Below are 25,938 nucleotides of genomic sequence, written 5' to 3'. Positions count from 1 at the left end.
AGCATATTACAATGATTTCTGACACTGAAGACTGGAGGAATGGCTGCTGAATATTCAGCTTTGCCATTACAGGGATAAATGATTGTTTACAATACACAGAATTAAAGTTATTTTAAATTGTAATAATATTGCACAACGTTACAATTTTTACCACAATTTTGATCAAATAAATGCGGCCTTGGTGATTATAAGTGACTTCCTATAAAACATTTTAAATTATTACAGAAAGTTTTAAACAGCAGTGTATGATTTATACTATAAAGTGCAATTCAGTGTATAAAGTCTCAAGCAGGGTAATTCTAAACACAATATGGTTGGATGGTTTCTAAAAACAGTTTTTATAATTTGTTAATATCTTGCAGTGTTATAAAAATAAAAAACCCTCAACAAATAAGATTTTCATCAGAAATTTCATTTCAGAGATCAGCACTAGCATGCATGTTAGCCATTAGCAGTTGAACAGTTAAACTGTTTTTAACCAGCTCTCTAGCTATTCTTAAAAGAAAAAAAAAAATCATAGTCATATGGAGTTAAAAGCAAAATGTAATGTCTTTGTGAATTGTAACCCTACCCTCTTGTCATTGACTGAGCATGCTTCCAAGTTAATCTGTGTGCACTGGATTGATATTGTGATCAGGATGTCCAATGGCTCCAGGTAGTGGTGGGCTGAGATAATGTTGCCATGGCAACTCAAGTTGGAGCTCAGAGGGTTATTGTCCTTCTGGATTGACATGCGAGGTTTCGCAGTTGACCAGGGCACTCGCTGTTCAACAGCCAGTTATTTTTTTTGTGTGTGTCCAAGGAGCTGTCAACACACTCTTGTGTATTGTGTAAGCATATCACTCTGAGACATTGATCATTAGATCAGATAAATGAGCCAACCTCTTGCCTAACTAACCTTGTCCCTTAAGAGAGCTCCAAATGGGAAATCAATACCAAGAGCAAGGTCTCAGTTGTTTCATTAACCATCAAATGAACAGATTATTAGCATAATTGAGTACAGCACCATGAGGTTAACATTTAGGCACAATTTGTCTATCTTAGCTCCAATTGATTAACACTTAATCAAGAGGTTGTGACGGAGGATGGTGTATCGCCAACTGTATTTAACAGCGGCAATGTGATACAAGAGGCAAGAGTAATGATGACTAATTCTAGATCCATCTTCCTCCGCCTTCTCCAAACAGCATAAATGCTCTTCGTCAGATCGTGCGATTTATCTAACCTAGTATACTGTCAGTGTATTACCCCTGCAAACCCTAACAGAGGAATTTCACATTAAGACTTGTATGTAATGAAATTGCTTATGGATAATTAATCATCTTGTGCATGTAAGGTTTAGATTTAATACCAAAAAAGACCCATGGGAGTGTGTTTGTTTGTTTGCCTTGACATGCATTCAATTTGATCAAGCATACAGAGCAGGAGACCTATATGCATTTCTTTCTTCTGCGCAACACAAAAGAAAATAGTTTGAAGAATGATTCAGATTGTTTTTATCCATACAATAAAAGTCAATGGGATCCAAAACAACCGTGGACCCCGTTGACTGTTATTGTATGGAGAAAAAAAAAATGTATGTATTAACTATAAGTAACTAATAAGACCTTATTGTAAAGTGTAACCAAATTTTTATTTTTGGGTGAACTATCCCTTTAAAGACCTGGAGAAATGGAAAGAAAGCAATCGAGCAAGAGAAAGAGAGATTAAGATCACCTTTCCATTTCACCGGGACGCTGAAATGAAATGGTGATCCCAGGTGTGAGCGTTATGAGCATGGGAGGTGCAGTAGCTGAGTGCTCAGGCATCTCATTGCCATGCACGGCTGGAGCCGTCCCCCGAGAGGCTCCCTGAGAAGAATGAGGGCAATTCAACTGGAAACGGGGCAACAGGGAGGGGGCCCGCCTGGGATTTGATTCCGGCTGAGGATGGGGGAGCCAGGGGAGGGGAATGGCTGGCACTCCCATGCCCAGTCATAGCTCCAGAACTCCCCGGGAGTGGATGTGGGTGCCGACGGAGGCACGGTGCAGGGGGGCGGAAACGGCGAGCAAACCCCGACGAATGACGAGCGGATCAATATGAGGTGACAGGCCTGGGTGGAAAAGCCTGACCTTCCTGGACCCCACGCTGACCTTGCTACACAACGATTTAAAGAGCTTTCAACTTGCCCCCTGGAGCCGGTTGCATACCTTATTGTGTAACTTTCTGCCTCGCCAAGTCTGGTGTGGCATTGATGTGAGGGGCGTTACAGTGCATAGGGAGAACCTCTATTTGAGTGGTTTGGAGGTATTTCTAGACTAATCTAAATCTGTCAACGGGTATAAAATAGTGAAGCACTGACATTAAAATTTTGTCCGCTACCAATATTTCGATAATCTTTTTTTTTTTTTTTTTGTTATGGCAGATATTTTAATTCTATACTATTTTGTCTAAAAAAGAAAAACACAAAGCAAATGAAATTAATAGTTTCAAGTGAATTCAGGCATCATTACATTATAATATAAAGTATGAAAAAATGGGTATTCATTTTAAGATTTGCTAAAGATTACATTTAACTCTTATTAAATTAGTAGTGTTTTTAAAGATTAATTTTAAGTTACAACAGATGCGACAAAGCAGGGCCCAAATCAAAGGATATATTTTTTACTGATTGGGCCAGTGATTAAAACTTTTACTTTGTCTGCCAAAATTTTCACTGGCCTGCTAATATATTGTTTTCATTGTTTTGACCCAGTGAGTGATTTTCTCTTTGTCTTCTCTTTGTAAGAACACAGAGAACAGCAGGTATATTAGGATCCTGTCACTTTAAGATCTAATGCATGGATACCATTAAACAAGTGTTTTCTTTCTCAAAGGTCCTGTTCCACCTAGTATGAAGATGCATTGTGGTCGATCACAAGTGGACGATGCTAAATACAGGAGTAAACGGGGTGTAAAACGTTTTGAGCTTGTCCACTTTAGACCACTTTCAGAGGTAGTGAAAAAGGTAGCGAAAACGCTTTCGACCAGATTGCTTTCGTAGTGGAAAATGCTCATGTGGTCGAATGTGTTCGAACAGCCACTAAAGACCGCCTACTCTCCGCCTACTGACCTAACACTTAACCATTATGGAAAGTGCGCTAGCCAGATGGGATTTAAACTTTGTCTGCTGAAGACCTAAGTTTGGTTTGAAGATGAAAAACCTACCAAGCACAATGTTATCCCACCATTTGTAACGCACTCACCATGTTCGGCTGGTCTTGCGGCTCTCAGTGCAGAAACGAAAGCTGCTGCTCTCTGTATGTTTTTTTACTTCTTTTTGTGGTTGTATAGTTTAAAATCACTTAAACGTTTAAATACACAAGACTTAAAAACACATGAATATTATAAACCTTCATGAAGAAGCAGCACTGACCCAACAATCCTTCACTAAACACTGTCTTTCATGCTGACCCCAGAACATCAGGCAGTCCTTATAATCATTATATATATATATATATATATATATATATATATATATATATAGTAATAGTTCTATTTTTTTTTCATCTAATTTTTATATTTTATTTCAGCTCGATTTCAATGACCAAAAACGCTTTTTAATACTTTAACAACACACAATAAAATAATTAATATACAGTAGGTTGATATGTATTAAACATCAATCTCCAATATCTGCCATTAACCGATATAGTAGCAATATATCCTAGAATAAAATACTCCAAAACACCAAGAAATTTCAGAATAACAAGACAAAATTTGGAACATGAGCAGAAAAGAAAGAGGAGCAGGATGATCATGCTACTGCTTGGAGGCGTTTCATATCTGAATTCATATCTGTACTGGAGGAGTAGCACACTAACAGACGGGTTCCCTTGGTCCTGCCAATGCTTTGTTCCCATGTCGAGAGCCCAGAGCAACTGCAGGCATCTGTGGCACAGAGGCTGGTCCTGCTGCCACGGGCCGAAGGGGGAAATGAGGATGGGGATGAGAGGAAGAGAAGGAGGTGGTGGTGGTTGAGGAGGGAGGTAGAGATTTAAACACTGGAGCCCAGCCAAGAGCCAGACAAGAACACTGAACTCAAACATGCCAAGAGAGCCTCTCAGGCTAAACCAGAGTAAAAGAACAGCATTTTACGTAACATCAGACTCCATACTGAGGAGAAGAGCTATTGAGAGCTGCTCCCCACTGAGCTCTTGTAAATAGATTACCTTGCCTTTTGATTTACAAAAACAAAATATTAAAGGTGAAGTGTGCAATTTCTGAACCACTAGTGTTACCAAAAGATTGTAAAAATACTGTCTATAAAGAGATAGTTGCTGCCCAAACTTTTTTACTTTTACTTTTACATCTACATTTATGCATTTAATGAAATAAAGATCCTGCTAATCTTCTTCTGAAAAATCCTGAAACCACTAAAGTCAAAAATTCAAACAGTCCATATGATGCAATGAGAATCAGGCTTCCTCTCGCCACTGCCAGACAATGTCTGCAAGACAAGAGCTCAAGCTCACTTCCCACTTTTGAGCTTCTATAAACAGCAAATATGACAAGTCAGCACTCTGTCATTACCAGCAGAAAACATGCAGGCTAAATACCGCCTTTCCATTTACTGTCATTCTGGACACAGGAACTTAACCTTTGGGGGTGGGTGGGGGTATCATGGTAATGATATTTTTTTGATGTATTGACCAGTACCTGCTGTCATAAACTGCTAAAAAAAGGTTTTGGAAATATATATATAACCATTTCATTAGATGTTCTCAAGGGACAATACTATAGAAATTAAACTTGGATATACTTTAGGGTAGTCAATGTGCTGCTTGTATAGTAGTACAGATGTACTACAGATGTACAGCCATTATTGTCTAAATAACTGACACCAAAAGTGAGTACACCCTAAGTGAACATGTCAAAACTGTGTCCAAAGTGTCAATATTTTGTGTGAGCACCATTGTTATCTAGCACTGCCTTAATCCTCCTGGGCATGGAATTCACCAGAGCTGCACAGGTTGTTGCTGGGATCCTCTTCCACTCCTCCATAATGACATCACAGATCTGCTGGATGTTAGACACATGGCCCCTCAGGTGCTCAATAGGGTTCAGGTCTGGAGACATACTTGGCCACTCCATCACCTTCACCTTCAGCTTCCTCAGCAAGGCAGTTGTCATCTTGGCGGTGTGTTTGGGGTCGTTATCATGTTGGAAAACTGTCGTTCGGGCCAGTTTCTCATGTTCTGCTTCAGAATGTCACAGTACATGTTGGAATCCATGTTTAAGTGCAGCTCCCTAGTACCAGCAGCACTCATGCAGCCCCAGACTATGATGCTACCATGCTTGACTGTAGGCAAGACACAGTTTTCTTGGTACTCCTCACCAGGGCGTGGCCACACATGCTGGACACCATCTGAGCCAAACTAGTTTATCTTAGTCTCATCAGACCACAGGACATGGTTCCAGTAATTCATGCTCTCGGACAGGTTGTCTTCAGCAAACTGTTTGCGGGCTTTCTTGTGAGCCAGCTTCAGAAGAGGCTTCCTTCTGGGACAATGGCCATGCAAACCGACTTGTTGCAATATGCGGTGTATGGTCTGAGCATTGACAAGCTGACCTTCCGCTTCTGCAACCTCTAAAGCAATGCTGGCAGCACTCATGCATCTGTTTTTTGAAGCCAGCTTCTGCACCTGACGCACAGCATGAGGATTCAACTACTTTGATCAACTACTCAGAACAGGCCTTGCGAGGCTTTGGAAAACCGCTGTATGACCCTGGCCACTGTACTGTAACTCAGTTTTAAGGTGTTACCGATCTTCCTATAGCCTAAGCCAGTGCTTCCCAAACCTGTCCTGGAGGACCCCCAGCCCTGCACATTTTGTATGTCTCCCTATTTCTGACATACCCATTTCAGGTCTTGCAGTTTCTACTAATGAGCTCATGGGTTGAATCAGGTGTGATAGATGAGGGAGACATACAAAATGTGCAGGGCTGGGGGTCCTCCAGGACAGGTTTGGAAACCACTGGCCTAGGCAATCTTTGTGGACAGCAACAATTCTAATTCTCAAATCCTCAGAGAGTTCTTTGCCATGAGGTGCCATGTTGAACATCTAGTGGTCAGTATGAGAGAATTGTACTCAAAGCACCAAATTTTGACTGCTCTAATACAAGATACACAAATTTGTATGGTCCTGTCAAGCAGACAAAAACATGAACATGATGAATAGGACATGTGGCTTTGCATAGTTAAACGCCATACAGCTTTTATCACTTAGGGTGTGGAGGACAGTAAATCTATACTGCTATTCAATCAGCACATTGACTACTCTAAAATATATCCAAGTTTCATTTCTATAGTATTGTCCCTTAAGAAGATATACTAAAATGGTTGCTGAAATGTGAGGGGTGTACTCACTTTTGTGAGATACTGTATATACACACATAGAGTAACATGGCACTACCATCTGACACTTCACAAAACTTTTCACTGGTGCAACATTAAGGTCATCTCAGGTACTGTCAGAGTATGTATGGCATTTAAAGAGGAATTTACTACTGGACTTCTTCCCTTACACAAACTGAACAGCGAATGAATTTCAGGAAACCTCATAACATATACTGTACAATCACGCCCACATCCACATCTCTTACTGGTGGATAGTGTAGATTCTAACCCCAACGCTCCACCAACTTCGGAGTCAACTATATTTCTTTGCTTAATCTTTTCTGGCATACTGTGAATGACTTCAGACTTTCCATTTCATAAGGCGCATTTTCCTTGGCAGACAAGTCTGCCCTAAGACTTTGGCCACTATTGGGACCTTTTTTTTTATTTGAGCTCTAGAGAGATGTGCTGCTTCAGTACCAGCTGAGTAATCTGAGCGTGTGTTCTCCTCCCTGCGCATCCAGACGGTAGCGCTTCACCTCAGGGAGCCCACTTTGCCATTTTCCTCTGGCTAAAAACAGCCACACAACAATGCCTGTCATTCACTCGGGCCCCCAACCAAGCAGATTTGCTGTCTTGTAGCTCTTTTTATTTTCTGAGTGTGACAAATGTACTCTGACTCAGAGACGAACAGAAGGAGTGCTGAAAGACATGACCAGATAAACTCGAAACACACAAAAAATGAGGTCACAAGGGAATGCACTACTCTCAAATGCTGCTTTTAGAGTCACGTCAATGCAATCAAGATGCATAGAGCATAATCCAAACATGCAAGCCCTAAACACCATCAGAAGAGTCAAATGCTGGGACCCATCCAAGACGGCAGCTGTAAAAAGACTCTGTACTGTACATCAATTTTATCCTACTACCCCCATCACTAGGCCTCACACACCTGATAGGAAGTGCGAGACCTTTAATAGAACGCTGAGGCTCTTGTAAACACTAGGCCAACTTTCCAAAACACAGGCTGACGGAAGCACCCATAGTCCAGCAATATGCCCTTGGGCTCCGGCTATTTCTGCACAGGGAGATCCTGTGTCAGTGATTCAATGAGGATAAGACAGCTTAGTTCATGAGATACTGCCTTAGTCCACACTACTCACATATAAAAAGCTGCACACAGACAAACTTTGGTTCTGCTGTATACCAAAGATGGAGCAAGAAAAATCATGCCTAATTAAGCCATTCAGTTCTTTTAAAAACTTAGAAAAGAGAAGAAATCTGGTATTAAAACTCCCGCTATGATTTTAAACATATGCATAAAACTATTATTCTCAAATCCTTTTCCATATTACATAATATTACGAGATAAAGTATCAGCCAGGTTTATTTTACTGATTGGTCAGTGCTATGGGGGTGAGAGGTCATGAATTGTGTAAAAGGGAGTAAAGGAGAAAAGAGGAGTCAGAGTCCACTTTTCACTCATGCTTTTTTAAAACCACAAAAACATTTAGTGGAACCCATACAGTAGGATGTAATGCTAAGAAAAAATAATAATAATATTGTTTTAAAAATAACAGTTTTTTTTTATGTATTACCACAATTACCACAGAACAATATCTGCATCCTTAACAATATCAGCTGGTCCTGATCAGCATTTTCAGCTGAAAAATCTGAGTCAAAGTTTATGAAAACAGAATTAAAGGGCTAAACACATCCATGACACATTTAGTCACGGCTTAGCTATTTTGTTTGAAGTATCAGGATGCAGAGTGATGGGCTTTCAACTCAGCAAAGGGGCGTCTTTACAGCTAAAGCAAAGCCATTGTTTTTTTTGTTGTTGTTTTTTTTTTCTTTTTTCACTCGCGTGGTTTTGCAGCTTCTCGTAAACCTGTCTGGCTTCCTGAGCTTTGGTTCCTCAGACAAATAGGTCTATGACCTCTGAAGTACTTTCCAACATATCACCCTAGTACTCACACATAATGTATACTGTTGTCACTACTGTATCCACAGAGGTGTAAAGTATTTGAGTAAATGTAATTAGTTACTGTACTTAAGTATTTTGTACTTGTACTGAGTATCAAAGATATTGGCAACGTTTACTCACAACTTGACTACATTTTTGAGCAAGTAAATGTACTTTTTACTCCAATACATTTGTGAAGAGTAATGCAATTACACATTACATTTTGCATGCCACCCAACTTTTTCTGCAGCAGTTTATTTCTGCTATAAGGAAGCGATATCGGCATCTAAGGTCATTGAAGGTACTATGTCTTGTGCGTTTTGCCTTTACTCACAATAACTTGTCAACAAGGCTACTTTACGTGAATGTGAGTGCATTCGCTGGTAATTGTGAATCGCTGATGTTTGGTTTTTGAGATGAGGTCATGTTTGCAGCCAGTGATGAGGCTGAAACCAGCACATACAGTGCAAGTAGACTTTGACTTTTTAATTTTACTTAACATTATTTTATTTATTAGATATATTGACAAGATCTTTTTGATGGATATTATTTATGGCCTTTTTGAGCACTTGAGTTTAACTGAGACTGAATTATTGCAATAATGAGGTGTTCAGTTTTAGTTTGATTTTAGAAAATAAACATGATTTCTCATCTTACAAATCAACTGTTTCTTTTTTCACTGGCACGTCTCTCAGGTATCGAGGACTAGTGCATCTTTTAGCCGACATTCAGCGAGTAAAATACTTAAGTACTGTTAAATCAGATACTCTAAGACTTTTTCTCAAGTTGAATTGGAATTGGTGACGTGTAACTTGTAATGGAGTAATTTTCGCAGTAAGGTATCTGTACTTTTACTCAAGTATGGTTTTCAGGTACTCTTTACACCTCCATCTCACCGCAGTATCATACTGTTTAAAAAGCAATGTAGAGTAGAAATAGAGCTGGGCAATATACTGAATATTTACAATATATTTGCTGGAAACTGAGTTTTAAAATAAAATAATTTTAAGAAAAAAAAATTATTACATTTTAATAAAATGTGTGATGTGACAAAAATGCATATGATTATTTTTAACAAGATTTCCTTATAATATATTAAACATTTTAAATAATGAGAATATAAACTTTTTTTTTTTTTGCTATATGGCCCAGCCCTGGCATTAAATACAAAGAAATCTGCTGTTACATACACCCTACTTATAATCAGAAATGGTAGGCTGCACAAGAGAGGGGTGACCCCAGCCACTGCTAGCACACCTCTTCCCTTCCCCCTTTAGTTAAAGTGCAGTGGTCTCAGTGGTCCGTGCTTTAAAATAGACCTGACACAAAAACCTCAATTGCTCCTAGAGGTATGGAATGGGCGGCGTGGTCACCGCAGAGGGATTTAGCTGAGAGAAGTGGACTTAAACGCTGATGATCTGTGCTGGATCAATAAGGAATGTGTATGTGCTGATATGCTGCTCCTACCCCATATTTTCTCCCTCCAAGCCCTCAGTTTGCACAGGAACTAGAAATCCAACCTCATTTCCAATTCAGAATAGAAAGCTAATGAACTGCCTCTGACCAGCAATGCCTCACAGCTCTCGCTCTCTTTCTCTCCTTCTCAGAGTGCGTCACGTCAGAAGTCTGCAGTTGGGTGAACTGTAAAGTGACCAGATTTCTGACATGAAAACCGGGGACATTTCTACTTTAGTATTGTTGACTAAAAAAAACTGTTAAAAATAATTTTTAGTAACTGAAATAAAGCTAAAATAAAACAAAATGCAAATATTACAACAAAAAAAAAAAAAAAAAAAAAAAAAACACAGCTTTAAAGGGCTTTTTTATTGCTTTTATAAAACAGTTATAGCCAGCAATGTTTCATAAAATAAACACAGCAACAAAAATGTAAAAACTTTTTAATAACAAATAATAATCCTTCTGGCAAGCAATGTAGTTCTTCAGCAATGTTTAGTAGAATGGTTGCCAAGCATCATACATCTTTTTTATAAATAGAAAAATAGAAATGTTGCTTTGGCAACTAACTGAAATAAATTTAAATTGAAGTACTAAAATTACTAAAACTGAAATAAAAAATTAAAGCTAAATAGAAACATAAAAAAAACTTCAACTAAAATTAAACACACTGAAAATAAAAAAATAAAAAGCTAATTCAAATTATTGATAAATACTGAAATAGGATATAAATAATACTAAAATTATTAATACTAAAAAAAAAAACTACATTTAGACATCAACGCACACTTATAACGCTTGTAAAGACTGTTCTGCTGCGGCACCTTTACAAATAATGCATTATTACAGGAAGTAAAGGCCTGTACACACCGGGACAAATATAGCGCGCGCTTATCACCAGCGTTTTTTGAGACGATTTTCGATTTTCACTGGCGATGCACCAAGTGAACGTGCAAATTCACTCCCTGACAGTATATGGCGCTTGTGCTGAACGGTAGTGCAAATAAACATATTTATGATATTAATAAAATTAAAGATAAAAATGCATAAAAATGGCATAGATGGCATATACATGACATGATGAGATGGTAGTCAGAAACGGTAGTGCAAATAAGTCACAATGACAGTAGTGCAAGTGAACGGTAGTGCAAATAAACATTTATGAAATTTGTTAACTATATTTCTTGAATGTTTAAGAGTAAAAAAATCGTTAAATTGTACACATCTATTGGTGTGGCCAAGAACTGGCAGAGCACCCATAGTTTGTAGGGGTCTCCTCGTCTACTTACTTTCTCTTCGTCGTCTTGGTATCAATATGTGCTCGGCAAGACCGTTTTGTGCTTGGGCGCCACCAACTCAGCAGCTCCAGGCACGTGAACAAAAGCGGCAATCTCATTGGTCGGCCAGTTTTTAACGCGGCGCATCAAACCAAAAAAATGAACCTGAGGCATTTTTTTTAAAAATTACGTATTTACACCTGCCGTTTTTCGCGTCGGTGTGGACACTCATTGGCGCCCTTTGTTTAGTCACGAGGTGTTAAACGTCGGCGATAATCGCATGCGATATTTGTCCCGGTGTGTACAGGCCTTTACTATACTGAATTGCTATGTAATGCATAGCAGTTTTAATTCTGTTCTACTCTATAATATCCTGTTATTTTAAAATAAAATAAAATAAAGAAATTACACACTGTATGTTATAATGGGCAATATCTCAGTAAAAACACATATAATTAAATAATAAATAAATGAAATTTCTGAGGACAGCTACAACCAGGACAGGCTATTAAAAAAAACAGGGTTTGTCCACAGAAAATGAGGACATTTGGTACCGCCTGTGTTACAGCATGCTGTACTGTAACCACAGAAGTGAAAAAATCGAACCTCTTTGTTTTTTTGTGACAAGTCATTATGACTAACGAGTAGTCATGTAGTGGTAATGTCACATTGATTCACATGTCATTAATCCACTTTTAATGAACCCAGCCCAGTGTAATCAGTCTTGTCACTGACATGTGACCAATACATTGACAGTCTTGACCGTCAGAAATGTCACTGCTGTGAAAAAAAAAGAAAAAAAAAAACTCTCCGCATTAGAAACGCACATCCCGTTTGTCACACAACCACAATTGCTTGTGATGTGATTGATGGTTAAGAAGAATGCCCCTCCTCTCAAATCCTACGCCTGCTAAGAAGGCGCTCACAGCTGTCCGCAGCATTCAAGTATATCCATTTAAAGGTGTCCAAAGCTAACTTTTAAGGGCCATTTGTGTTCGTACCAGCTGTGGACTGCGGGGTAGCTCTGTTTGCTGGAAAGGTAGAAGTTCCATCCAAAGAAAACATCACACACAGATGAGCAAACAACAAAACCGTTTCACACTCAAGCTGTGCATTGTCAGATGCTTAGGGCAAACATTCACCTTTATACTTGCAGCAGTAAAGTGTGACTTACTTACTGACCTAAACTCAAATGTTTAATGCATATGCTTATAAAATGTACACACAAATTATATACACTATTGTTCAAAAGGTTGGGGTCGGTAAAAATGTTTTAATGTTTTTAAAATAAGTCTCTTATGCTCACCAAGGCTGTACTTATTTGATCAAAAACACAGAAATATTGTGAAATATTATTACAATGAAAAATAACTGAACTCCAAACTTCAGTGTCACATGATCCTTCAGAAATCATTCTTATATGCTGATTTGGTGTTCAAGAAACATTTCTTATTATTATCAATGATAAAAACGGCTGTGCATGGGCTCTACACGATCCCAGCCAAGGAAAAAGGCGAAACGATCTGTCATCTGCCGTCTGTCAAATTATATACTTTTTAACCACAATCGCTCATCTTGCACTAGCTCTGCGATGCGCCACGCATTACGTGATCATGTTGGAAAGGTCATGCGTGAAGTAGGCAGAAGTACAGAGCATTGTGTTTACATAGCGAACGTGCAAAGACTAAGTCAAACACCCTTTACCAAAAAAACAGTAAAACAATGACAATTTAGAAGTTTTTTTGTGTGTGAAAATGAAATTGTTTCGCTGGATAAGACCCTTACTCCTTGTCTGGGATTGTGTAGAACCCTCTGAAACTGCAATTTGGACCTACAACCTGTTGGTAGCCGTTGACGTCCACTATATGGAGAGAAATCCTGGAATGTTTTCCTCAAAAACCATAATTTCTTTTCGACTGAATAATGCCCTGACAACACCTTAGCATCATAGTCATTAGCTTAGCATAGGTTAGCAGCACTCACATTCTCTTTAGAAAATTAGGTCTAGTTATACCACATGATTTCATATCAGGAGGACTGGTGGTTTTCTGTAAATAATAGCAATTGAAACGCGTACTTGAATGCCACTTGCAGTTACACAACTGCCATCAATGCTATATAAGGAGAGCAGCTACAGGCCTTTCATTCATAGCATGTCATTCTACTGTTCACCGTACATCATGTGGAAATAAGAGCAGTCGTACTATGTATAGCAGTGCAGGTTATACAATGTATTGAGACTGTTAAGTGTGTTTGCGGAGGTAGATGGGAGGAGGGTTGGAGGTCTGTGGGTGGAGGTGGTGGAGTGTATTATCATCAGTACAATAACCCACTCCTCATATCTTAGGGGGGCTGGTTTCATCCTCCAGCCTTAATGGTGGAGAGGTTCTTTAAGACGCCTCTCTGCAACCTTTCAAAGCCTTGCACACCGGCCCCCTCCCCCTACACACATAAATACATTTGAGATAAACAAAACCAGGTATCAATGCAAAAACACAAACGCCAACTTACTTGCTAGTTTGCTAACTAAACTCTGACAGAATTTTGGTAGGTTAAATGCGAACAGGACAGACCTACACAATTATCTCCCTTCCAAAAAGCATGTAAACCCAGATTCACAATTTCAGAACGTGCATATTTACACAGCTCACATCCTCTTGTAGAACCTCCTACACACGCTCTCTGATTGAGCAATGGCATTTGTGCCAAACAAGAACACACACTATCACAACACACACGAAGCACAGCACACAGTCATCTCGCACGTTCTGTTTTTCTCTGCAAATCTATAACCGGCACTCTTGCCACATTGAGTAAAATAACAACTACAGAGCAAAAATTCAGAGTTCAACCTACTTGAACATTAAATAAAACAGGAAGTCCTCATGAGGGTATTTTTATCCTGAAATTTGACCCATTCAGGCACCCATAGCCTCATTTAATAGAATAAGCAGCTGGGTTTATGTTCATGCTTCACATGCAGTGTCTGCTTTTCAGTTTACTTTTCCACGTTTTCTGCTAATATTCAGATTTAGGTGCCAGGTATGAGTCTGAACATGGATGGATGGATGGATGGATAGATAGAGACAATAAATAAATAAATAAATATGTATGTGTATATGTTAAGTTTTTTAGAGCATACCGGTATATCAAATTAAAAATGGCCAGAAATTGTTCTTGAAATAAATAAATTAATGAATAAAAAACTAAATAAATACTCAGGATAATTTTAGATTGTACCTTTTGTTAGTGTAAAATAAAATAAAATACCCATTCTGGCACCCATAGCCTCACTTAATAGAATAAGCAGCTGGGTTTCTATTCATGCTTCACATGCAGCGTCTGCTTTTCAGTTTACTTTTCTACGTTTTCTGCTAATATCCAACATTAAGTGCCAGGTACGGGTCTGAGCTAGTCGCCTGGAGGGAAGTTATACTGTATGACATTGACTTACGTTCGAGTCTCTCAAAGCTGAGCCATGCATGCTGTGTTTTGCCTTTGGATCGTAATTGATTCCATATGTTGTTTGCATTATTTCTCAACCCCCAGATCGCTGGACCTACAACTGCTAACAAAGTTCATGCATATCTCCGAATGTCCTACTGATGGTTTCTGAGTCCCCTGACTAAGCAATAAAAAATAAAAAAAAAAAAAAAATCAAATCAGAACAAATCCTGTATGTATTGTTATGCTTTGAAGGATTATATTGATTTTATTTTTTTCCATTAAGTTCCCAAAAGTCATCTCAGGTTAAGGGACGGCAGATAGGTGCGCTATTGGTGTTGTCATGACGACAGGCAGAGAACAGCACATAGATAGTGTACAGCGCAGGTTTGGTCGTCTTTGATTTCTCTTACTGTCAGGCAGAGCCATACCATGTCTAATAACTAAAAAAGGCATATGTAAGTACATCACTACAGATATTCATGCCATAAAGACCATTCTGCATACTATACATGACAAATAAAGAGTGTAGGGTATATCCAGAATTACTGATACTGAATAGTGATACATGTCGTGAATCATTTGTGTACTTGAAGTAGATGTAGAATTCCACATCTTGCTTTCTGTGTCAGAGTGTTCAACAATAATCCCTCCCCCCTCACCACACACAGCTTCAGTAAACAAACCAGGGCTGGACACGAGGGTCAAGGGTTGAACACACCAGAGGACACACACTAGAACATTTTGTCAGCTTAGCAAAATGTTGAAATGAGGAGGAAGAGAGAGATCATAAGACACACGGTAGTTACCCACAAGCCCTTCTTTCACCTAATCTTATCTTGGTTAGTTTTTCTACGGGCACTGAATAGGGCTGGATAATCCATCGAAAAGTAATCGAAACCAAAATTCAGAACCTATAACGGACGTAATTTTAATCCTGTTAATACTTTCCCCTTAAAAACATGCAGCCCTAGCACTAAACACAGATGATGAAGAATTATTATGAAAATCTCAGATAGGTCCCTTACTTAGAAACACATATCAAATGGAAAATGGCCTAAAATTGTTAAATAAATAAAAAACGAAATCGATCTTTCTTAGGTCGTCCCCTTTTTCAGAAACGTATCAGATGGAAAATGGCCTGAAAATTGTTCATTAAATAAATAAATAAATACGATAATTTCAGATCATCCCTCTTCTTAGCACGTATGTCAAATGGAAAATGGTTCATGAAATAAATAAATAAATAAATAAATACATGATCGTTACATATTTAAAATGAAAAATGGACAAACTGTTTCTGAAATAAATAAATAAATAAATAAAATTGATCTATTAATTAATTATAAATAAATAATCTGGAAATTAGTACTCGTGATATTCTCAGATCATTCCTTTTCTTATAGTGCACGTCAAATAGAAAGTGAGTGAATATACCGAGTAGTGGCATCCATGTCCCTCTTTTATTACCAAACAATCATGACATTACTTTCTGAGTTGGAAAACAATCATGAGTCATTACTCTATTGAAGGACACACTCTGTCTGTCACATGCTTCAGTTTACTCACTGACATGCATGAAGCCAGCGTCAACGCAAAGACATATTGTATGTCATGATCCAATAAGGAATGACAAATTATTTTTCATACTATTTCACAGTATGCACCACAGAATCATTCAGTTTAGTCTGGCTACATAGAACACACACCTGGATCCATTAGTGCAGTGAAGGGTATCATTAAACTACACACTCTCTGTGTCACTGGACAGGCCCGGTGACAGACCCAACATTAACTCAACATGTCCGCGCTCTGAATGTGCTGTGCTCTTTAGCTGTTTGTCACTAAAGCGGGATTGGGGGCAAAGCTGAACATTTGATCAGCTGGAGCCGACAGCTATTTAGACCACAGGGGCATTCCTGAGTCCCCTGGGCTGAGCCTGGTACAGATGGGGCCGGTTTGGGATTCAATCCCAGACCACTTTCTGGGCTGGAGCTCTGGGGGTGTCTTTTGAGGATTTCCCATATAATCCCTTCGGCAAGGTGTCCAGTCTTAGGCAAGTTCCATCAATAATTCACTATCCCCAGCCCACCTGTGAGAAGCTCCTTCGAACAGAAGGGCGCTAACCTTTAATTCCCGATCCACATGGCCAGCAGGGCCCACTTGCGTGGCTGGAGAGACCGTTTTAATGGAATCCTCCAGCACAACGTAAAGTAAAGGTGATAAGCAGATACGCTGTCCTGTGATTATTGGGTCCCATTATTGAGCTCTCTATCTGGCTGATTGCTATCTCGGAGCCACCGATAAAATCCTCCAATACTCTTTTGATAGGGGCCATAGTGTCAAACAATTATACTTCACAAAGTCAATGAATCAAATTAAAGGTTGGATTTTTATCAGAGAGTGTCCAACATGATTTATATATATATATATATATATATATATATATATATATATATATATATATATATATATATATATATATATATACACACACACACACACACACACACACACACACACACACTGAACAAAATTATAAACGCAACACTTTTGTTTTTGCCCCCATTTTTCATGAGTTGAACTCAAAGAACCAAGACTTTTTCTATGTACACAAAAGGCCTATTTCTCTCAAATATTAGGGGTGTAACGATACGCTCAGGTCACGATACGATACGTATCTCGATACGGAGTTCACGATACGATACGTATCACGATATTTTGAACAAAATGAAACTGAAATTCAAACAAGATTTATTAAAAAAACTAATAATTAGTTAACAACAAATAATTTTCCTTGTTGTACATACAAGATCACATTTCAATAAAATAAATAAATATAAAATTTTAATAAAAACCTTCTGTATTCAAATTAACAGTTGAATAGGACTGTCTGTCACTGAAAAAAAATGTTAAATTTAACATGAACTATATCGCGTCTAAAAGCGCGTGGAAGGCGCGGCTGCACCGCTTCTCCTTCTTTCCAAAGCGCTTGCGCTCCTGTGGCGTCGGTCGTTGCTATGCAACCATGAACTGAGCTCTCCAAGAGGATCAGGATGTTTCTGCAAAGGATAAATGATTTCTAGCCCTTGCATTAGTTTTACTACGAGATATATTGATGGAGATAAGATATAAAAACCACCATGTACAGCTATGATCAGCTGTTCGGCTGAGCTTTTGATGTTTTGTTACGGAAAGGCCATAGCTGATCGGTTGATTCTTGTCACACGACCTGCGGTGCGCTTGCGGCATTCTGAGAAGTTGGGAATTGCATGCGCGTCGCGACCGCGTTGATCCAATTATGAGCGCGCCTGCCGCGCAGCTACATTTGAAAATAATAACTGACTTGCACGCGGAAAAGACGCAATATGTGAACGGGCCCACAGAACTTCTTAAAGCAAAGCATCGCAAGCGTCTTTTGCTTTTCTGTGAGCACAGCTGTTGCTGTGCACTGCGGTGAAAGAAAGCCACGACTTTTCTCACGCGACCATGCAAGAGACTGACATGAGAAACGTTTAAACCTTGCAAGATTCAATGTGTGCCCGAAACACTTACTGAACTAGAGAGCTGATTAAGACACACCATCTACGATAAATCGTTACACCCCTAATACTTATAGTAATTTAAAAATGTGGTAGCATTGGATCTGGACAGGAAGGATAACTCTGGGAGTTGGAAGGGGTGTGTCGCGATTCTGCCTTCTCACATCGCGATACAGGTTCGTGGACCTGCGTATCGCGATTTCGGTTTCATATCGCATATCGTTACAGCCCTATCAAATATTGTTCACAAATCTATCTAAATCTGTGTTAGTGAGCACTTCTCCTTTGCCAACATAATCCATCCACCTCACAGGTGTGGCATATCAAGATGCTGATTAGACAGTATGAGTATTGCACAGTATTGCACAGTATTGCACAGGTGTGCCTTAGGCTGGCCACAATAAAAGGCCACTCTAAAATGTGCAGTTTTATTGTCCGGGGGGGTCCGAAAACCAGTCAGTATCTGGTGTGACCACCATTTGCCTCACGCAGTGCAACACATCTCCTTCGCATAGAGTCGATCATGTTGTTGATTGTGGCCAAATCGATTAATCACATCTAACAAGTTTGTGTGTGTGTGTGTGTGTGTATATATGTGTACACATATGTGTGTACACACATATATATATATATATATATATATATACACACACACACACACACACACACACACAAACTTGTTAGATGTGATTAATCGATTTGACAGCACTAATATATATCCTGAAATATGGATTTAGATCTAAAAAAATGTAATTGAATACATTTTTAAAAAATGTGAACAGCTGCAGCACCAAAATAAATGTAAATTTGAACACCAACCTAAACATGCTAAAATAAAAAAAAAGATCCATTTGATTTTCTAAAGACAATGTAAGTGCTGCCTGTCTGTGCAAAACCCACCGCCACAACGCTAGGGTGTTCTGGGTGGTTGCCAGGGCTTTGGCAGCGGTTGCTAAGGGTGTTCTGAGTGGTTTGTAGCATGTTGCTATGCAGTTGCTGTTAAGGTGTGTGGTTCTGTATGGTTGCTAGGTGGTTACTTACTGACCCAAGACATAAGAGGCCACCTCAAAGACACTGCTTTAAAGATCCATCATTCAATGTAAATCTAAGGGCTTTTTCCCCCACCTGTTTTATGGTCTGCCAGGTGAAAACCGTAAATTGGATCACTTAGCACAACTCTCCTGAGCAAGCCACACAATTTAAGGCATTATTCAAACCTTTAACCAAAAAAAGAGCAATAACAACAATAATGGCTGGTTACTGAATACCACTAAATACCATTTGTGGTCAACATGACCTATAGTATCAGCAGCAATAGTATCGTTTACTAGTGTTTTGGGCAATACACACACACATACACTCAGTGTAGCAAGGGTCTTAACAATAAAAGCATTAAATAATCTCATCTCTCTGGCAGAATAGCCTTGAGCAGCAGTGGCTGCCTCATAGTTTAAGGCTGAGTGACCAACATTAGCACTGTGAAGAGTCACACAGATCAGGACACAGTAACAAAGTACACGCACATTCACACACACGCACGCACACACACACACACACACACACACACACACACACACACATAAGGAATCCAACCTCCACCCACAATTACACACACAAATGCACATCGACCTCCACACCACTCTCTCCACGAACAAATGCCTTCGCTGTCAGTTGCGGCCAGGTCTGGCGTAATTGAAAAGAACAGCCACGGGCCAGCCCACAGACCAGGAGTCCGTCACTGACAGCAAGCCATCAATACCAATGACTGTTCCTTGAGGAGCAGATGACATCCACGACACCACCCATGCAACACCCCGGCACACACATACAAACGCTTGCCTCCCGCCCCCTCGCTGTCCTTCCTCCACCACTCGAGTCTTTGATTCCTACCCCAGTTTGTCACCACGGTAACTCCACTCACCGGGAAGCCTGTCATCGCTTCGGAGATACACGTGCCATCGGCAAACGCACTCATACACACTCGCACTCACTTACGCTCATGCATGCATGCCGAACGGGGGGGGATCAAACTTTTTTGAGAGCGGAACAGTGGCCGCTCAGAAACCTCCAGCTCGCTTTCCTCACACACGCTACTCTGACAGTGTGTCAATATTTAACACAGAAAACCACTTTTCAAAAAAAAACAAAAACAAACTAAACCTTCTCCAAAACACCTATATAAAATTCTACACACTCCTAATGAATCAGAGAAATAATAAAACTCTACTGAGACACTTCAAACCACTTTTACAGCACTGTGCAAAGCACTTATTACGTATTTCAAACTGAGTGGAAAACACACACACACAAAAAAAAAAATGACATCATGCTTTTTTTTTATCATGTCTTTGGCCACCTGCATTATACGATTATTATAGAAAGCTGGACAGCATCAGACTTGTCATTTGGCGTAACACTACAGTGACAGCTGAACAAGATGCACGGAGCAGAGACAAACAAACAAGACAGAAGTATTCAAAGATAAAAAGAAAAAAGAACAGTGAGAAACGGCAAGAGAGAATAAAATTTACACAGACCTGACCAGGAGCTGCAGAGCGACAGAAACTGTCTTCCTTATACAGTCCTCTCTGTCTGTCTGTCTCTCTCTCTCTCTCTCTCACTGTGTGTGACTCCCTCCCCTCTCTGCTCCTCTCAGCTGCTCAGGGCAGTTCTCAGGAAATGAATGGGAGCTCACAGAGAACTGTTGTACTTGCAAATGACTTACCACGGTCACATGATCCGCTAAATGTAGGGTGGGCCGGTGGGTGGAGGCTTCATAAGCAAGAGAAGACAATATACTCTAAGCTTTAACAGCATGCATCGAATTACACGGGGCCCCTCGTGGGAGGTTTCCGACATGTCTCTGAGCCCAGGCAGCGGAGAAACACTAAAGTACCTCCCCGTTTAAAGGGGAAGAGAGAGAGAGAGAGAGGAAGAGAGAGAAATAGAGTGGGTATATTTCCTCACAAAAAGTGCCCTACTTTATATAAATTTAGAATTTTAACTTTTTTTTTTTTTAGAATTTTTAGAATTTTAGAATTTTTTGAATTTTAGAATTTTTTTTTATTTGGTCATTAAATTAATAATTCTAAAAAATAAGAGTAAATAATAATAATCTAATAAATAAATATGATTTAATTAGTTGTAGTAGTAGTAGTAGTATTGACATTGTCTTTGATGTTATTATTATTAAAATTATTATTATTGTTATTATTAAACTGTCTTGCCGTATTACCGTCTTACATATTTAACATATTCACTTGCAATTTTCTTTTTGGCAATTTTATCACATTTATCACAATATTTGAAAACATATCAAATAATTTTATTAACAATTTTACGTTACTTTGGGTACGCTACTCTGTAAGCATTTAATGTATAAAGCAATACATTCCATGAGATGTTTTAGTAAGAAACCGTCTGCTGAGAATGTAAATATAAAAATATCCACACGCAGCTCTTAATTGGCTCCATTTCTATTAGTCACCAGACATCGCTCTCCGTTAGATTATGAACGCATCTCTGTACTAAAATTCAACAGAAGTCATTTATTCCTGTTCATGAAAGCATGCATAAGGAAATGTTGCAAAGGCACGGTGATGGTCTGGTGAAGAGGCAGCTATGGTTTTCAAGATGCAGATTCGCTCTTCTGGGAATCCTAATTAATGTATAGGAAAAAGAGCTAATTTGCATCTCTGATAGACTTTGTGTTCCATGCACACACAAGCTGATGGGGCTGATAGTGCTTTGAAGAATACTCTGTCCATGTTAGCTTTTACCTAATCCCTTTCAGAAAAAAATCTCTTAATGGCTTATTTATGTTTCAATGTAGTTTGAAATGCATAATACAGTATGTGATGAGAACCTGAAATTGGGACTTTGACAATTAAAAGCTGTGTAGTGGCATCCTTAAGTCCATTACCTAACTAGATTAATTTTAAATACCGAGGTGTAACACGTCAGATATTTTTGCACTTGAGACATGCAGATGAAATTTCTCAGATCTAAAAAGAATTATGTAATATTGATTCCCGTAAAGGACAACCTATACCATCAAAAGAACTGCAAGATAATCATAAGATATATCAATACAAGATCATCCCTGTGAATTACACGAGAAAAAACAAAGACTTGTATCCTTGTGTCTTGACAAAATGGGCATTGAAATACTACTCTGCTGGTTCTTTTAATGCTGATTAGCCCTGATGCTTCTTTATGAAATGCTATGCCACCCAGCTGCAGCCTCTGACAAGAGTGGCAATTTCCCCAGCAATAATGACATCTCGAGGAAGCGGTCCCGCTCTGCCCGCACACCCAGCCCAGCCTGGCACACAAAGGGTCCTGGCATGTCTTGTAAAAGGCTGAACTGGAATCAGGCGTTCCAGTGGGAGGGTGAGCCGTGTATGGAACTCTGCCAGGGAACATGGCCCCATCTTAGCTCCCCTGCAAAGAGGAGAGAGAGACAGAAGGATAGATAGAGAAAGAGTGAACACCCTTGATTACAGCTGTGGCACAGAGAGGACCCATGGCGATTAGGTGGGCTCCAATGTCCGTGTTTACCACGCTTAACTACACAGCAGGCAAACAGTTGTTGTAAGGCGATAAGATTAACCAAGCCCATGTAGGCCAATATATACACATTTACACATCAACCATAAATTACATGCTAACAAAGATTTCGGTTCCACCAGCATTGTTCAAAGTAAAGATGTGACTGTCATCCCTCCAACAATCCTAATCTATTTCACCATTAAAGAAAGCCATGTCTACATGGTCCATTTTAAAGGGATAGTATGTCAAGTTATTCTCTCTTATGCTTCAAACCTGTATGACTTTCTCTCTTGGATGTAACACAAAAGGCAATGCAAGCTAAGACTATCCAAGCTGCTTTTTTCTATACAGTGAAAGTGAATGGTGACCATAACTGTCTCCTTTTGTGTTTTACACAATAAAGAACAGGTTTGAAATGGCATGGGAGATTTTTTCATATTTTAGTTAACAACCTATTAAAGGTGCCCTAGAATGAAAAATTTAATTTATCTTGGCATAGTTAAATAACAAGAGTTCAGTACATGGAAATGACATAGTGAGTCTCAAACTCCATTGTTTCCTCCTTCTTATATAAATCTCATTTGTTTAAAAGACCTCTGAAGAACAGGCGAATCTCAACATAACACCATTATCATTAATATGTACGCCCCCAATATTTGCATATGCCAGCCCATGTTCAAGGCATTACACAAGGGCAGGCGGTATTAACGTCTGGATCTGTGCACAGCTGAATCATCAGACTAGGTAAGCAAGCAAGAACAACAGCGAAAAATGGCAGATGGAGTGATAATAACTGACATGATCCATGATTACATGATATTTTTTGTGATATTTGTAAATTGTCTTTCTAAATGTTTCATTAGCATGTTGCTAATGTACTGTTAAATGTGGTTAAAGTTACCATTGTTTCTTACTGTATTCACGGAGACAAGAGCCGTCATTATTTTCATTATTAAACACTTGCAGTGTGTATAATTCATAAACAACTTCATTCTTTATAAATCTCTCCAACAGTGTAGCATTAAGCCGTTAACCACGAAGCACCATCAAACTCATTCAGAATCAAACGTAAATATCCAAATAAATACAATACTCACATAATCCAATGTATGCATGCAGCATGCATGACGAACACTTTGTAAAGATCCATTTTGAGGGTTATATTAGCTGTGTAAACTTTGTTTATGCAATGATAGAGTCGAGAGCTCGGGAGGGGGCGGAGAGCGAGAGCAATTAAAGGGGCCGCAGCCTGAATCGGCGCATTTCTAATTATGCCCCAAAATAGGCAGTTAAAAAAATGAATTAAAAAAAATCTATGGGGTATTTTGAGCTGAAACTTCACAGACACATTCAGGGGACACCTTAGACTTATATTACATCTTGTAAAAAAATGTTCGATGGCACCTTTAATGTTTAGATAACTGTGCTGCAGAAATACTCAATGAGGTGACTTCAAAATGTCCTAGTGAAAAGAACTAGCTTAGGATGAGGGAATGGTGGGCCATCGATAAACAAAGTACTTAGCGATCTACGGCAGAGTGAAGAAGCTGGGAAATGTGTTGATGGCGCATTAGCCACACAGATTTCCCGGCTGCATGAGAGACCCAGTCACTGCGCAATAAATGCATCTCCTGCTGGGTAACTTGCCACTGTCTGTGAGGCTGCCCTGTACATTCTGCACAGAACAAGAAAAGAAATTACTTCACACCATTTCAGTGTCAAATTTGACTGGAATATAAATATCCTGACATTATGTGCACATCCGTTTACAGTTGTAAATGAGAACTGTCACTACAATCATAGATTTTTGTTTTTGGGTACTGACTAAGAGTCTATTTATTGTTCAATTTAAAATGAAATCAATCGCAAAGACAGTCAAAGTGAATGGTGAAATACAACTTGATTAGCAATTAGATTACACAGAGGTAGGTTCAGAACCTACAGTAAATTTAGCAGCTAATTTGAAAATTACATTCTTTAAAGGCAATTATATTCTTTGAATTTTCATAAAATCAAACTCTGATGATGTACGACAAAACTCTTTCCAGTTTTAAAGTTTTAGACTCTAAATCCAGTAGCATGGTATCATCATGCTTTTTGTATCATGGTTACACTATAGTACTCTTTGAAGTATCCTGTAGTGCCATGTAAATAGATGGTATATGAAAAAAAAAATGCTAATTTTACAGTACCATGTTATTCACTGTATGGTAACACGGGTCTATTCATGAAAATAAATTAATCTAAATGAATCATGTAAGAAGTAACTGGCAAATTTATATTTTTAATGCAAGGTCTATCATGAGACATAAGCTGTAGTTCATTCAGAATAATAGTTTCTGTTTAACACAATTGAATGAATCAATATGGGAACAAAAACAATGTGGGAACTTTTTTGGATGAGGTCATGCTCAGAGATCCACAACTCAAATCAAGCCAGAAGATCTGAGAAAGACACAACTTTTATAACAGGGTGTTCCTTCATGCTGTCTGGTCACTTCACTTGTATGGGCTCTGATCTCCTAAGTGTGATGAACAGCATGCTTCTGAGCAGAAAGCTCATGTTTCTTCACTGGCACGCTAATTCAACTCAAGATTAGTCTCAAATGTTTAAATCCTACACTTTTTAGACTCTATAACACAAATTCATATGCATACATACATTTGAAATGATTTTTGAAATATTAGCTACTGTAGATATTAACTTTTATTATTGGGGTCATGGAGTTTTTCTAAACTACGGTGAATAACATGAACTTAAATGATACTTCAAATTTACTTTTCAAAGTGATCGGATTCACGATTTTAGCCTGTCAGAGGATAATCCAAGTGAAAAATCCCACGTACTTACACTGAAAGAGGGAGCTGAGCCATATCTGGGGACCAGAAAATCATAGAGATCTGTAGCTTTTTTGACTTGTTCCAGTTAGCAAACTCGCAGAACACCCTAGCAACCATTCATGACACCTTAGCAACCACCTAGCAATGGCCTGGCAACCATTCACAATACCACAGCATCAAGAACATTTTCTTCAGAAATCTAGAAATTCAGTTCTTTTAAAGGTTATGGAAGGTTTACCGTGAAATTTCCACCAATTTGACGACAGTAAGCCAAGAAAGGACCATAAACCATAGAAAGACTGTAGAAACAGGATCAGGGACTTCTTGGGGTCAATGGTTTTATTTCTTTAACTAGTATAAAGGCACATGAAATAATCTTTGCGTGAAGCCTGTGCTGAACCAAGCAGTCTTTTTCTGGCTAACAAGTGTATTATTCCAGTAAATGTTCTTCAGTGTGGAGTTCAGAAGCACATGACTTGTGTATGCTCGGGGGCCAGGGCTCTT

At 38.9% G+C, this 25,938-nt stretch overlaps 1 protein-coding gene across 4 annotated transcripts in view; it reads right to left on the bottom strand.

Moving 5' to 3' along the window:
• The window catches only part of klf12b (Kruppel-like factor 12b), a 66,603-nt gene that overhangs the window by 30,332 nt on the left and 10,333 nt on the right, over positions 1 to 25,938 (bottom strand). Inside the window, exons 1-2 of one of the 4 annotated variants that reach the window (XM_048193813.1) lie at positions 20,580 to 20,745; positions 9,792 to 9,965 (exon numbers count right to left, since the gene is read on the bottom strand). The exons of 1 other annotated variant lie outside the window; for it this stretch is intronic. The gene's annotated coding sequence lies outside the window, so the exon portion shown is untranslated. Of the gene's footprint in view, positions 1 to 9,791; positions 9,966 to 20,579; positions 20,746 to 20,767; positions 20,932 to 25,938 lie in introns of those variants that run through there. 2 more of the 4 variants (XM_048193815.1, XM_048193812.1) reach the window with 2 other exon arrangements.

Source organism: Megalobrama amblycephala, linkage group LG6 (genome assembly GCF_018812025.1).
Source record: "Megalobrama amblycephala isolate DHTTF-2021 linkage group LG6, ASM1881202v1, whole genome shotgun sequence".
NCBI classification, from domain to species: Eukaryota; Metazoa; Chordata; class Actinopteri; order Cypriniformes; family Xenocyprididae; genus Megalobrama; species Megalobrama amblycephala.
This window is presented reverse-complemented; position numbering and strand designations above follow the sequence as displayed.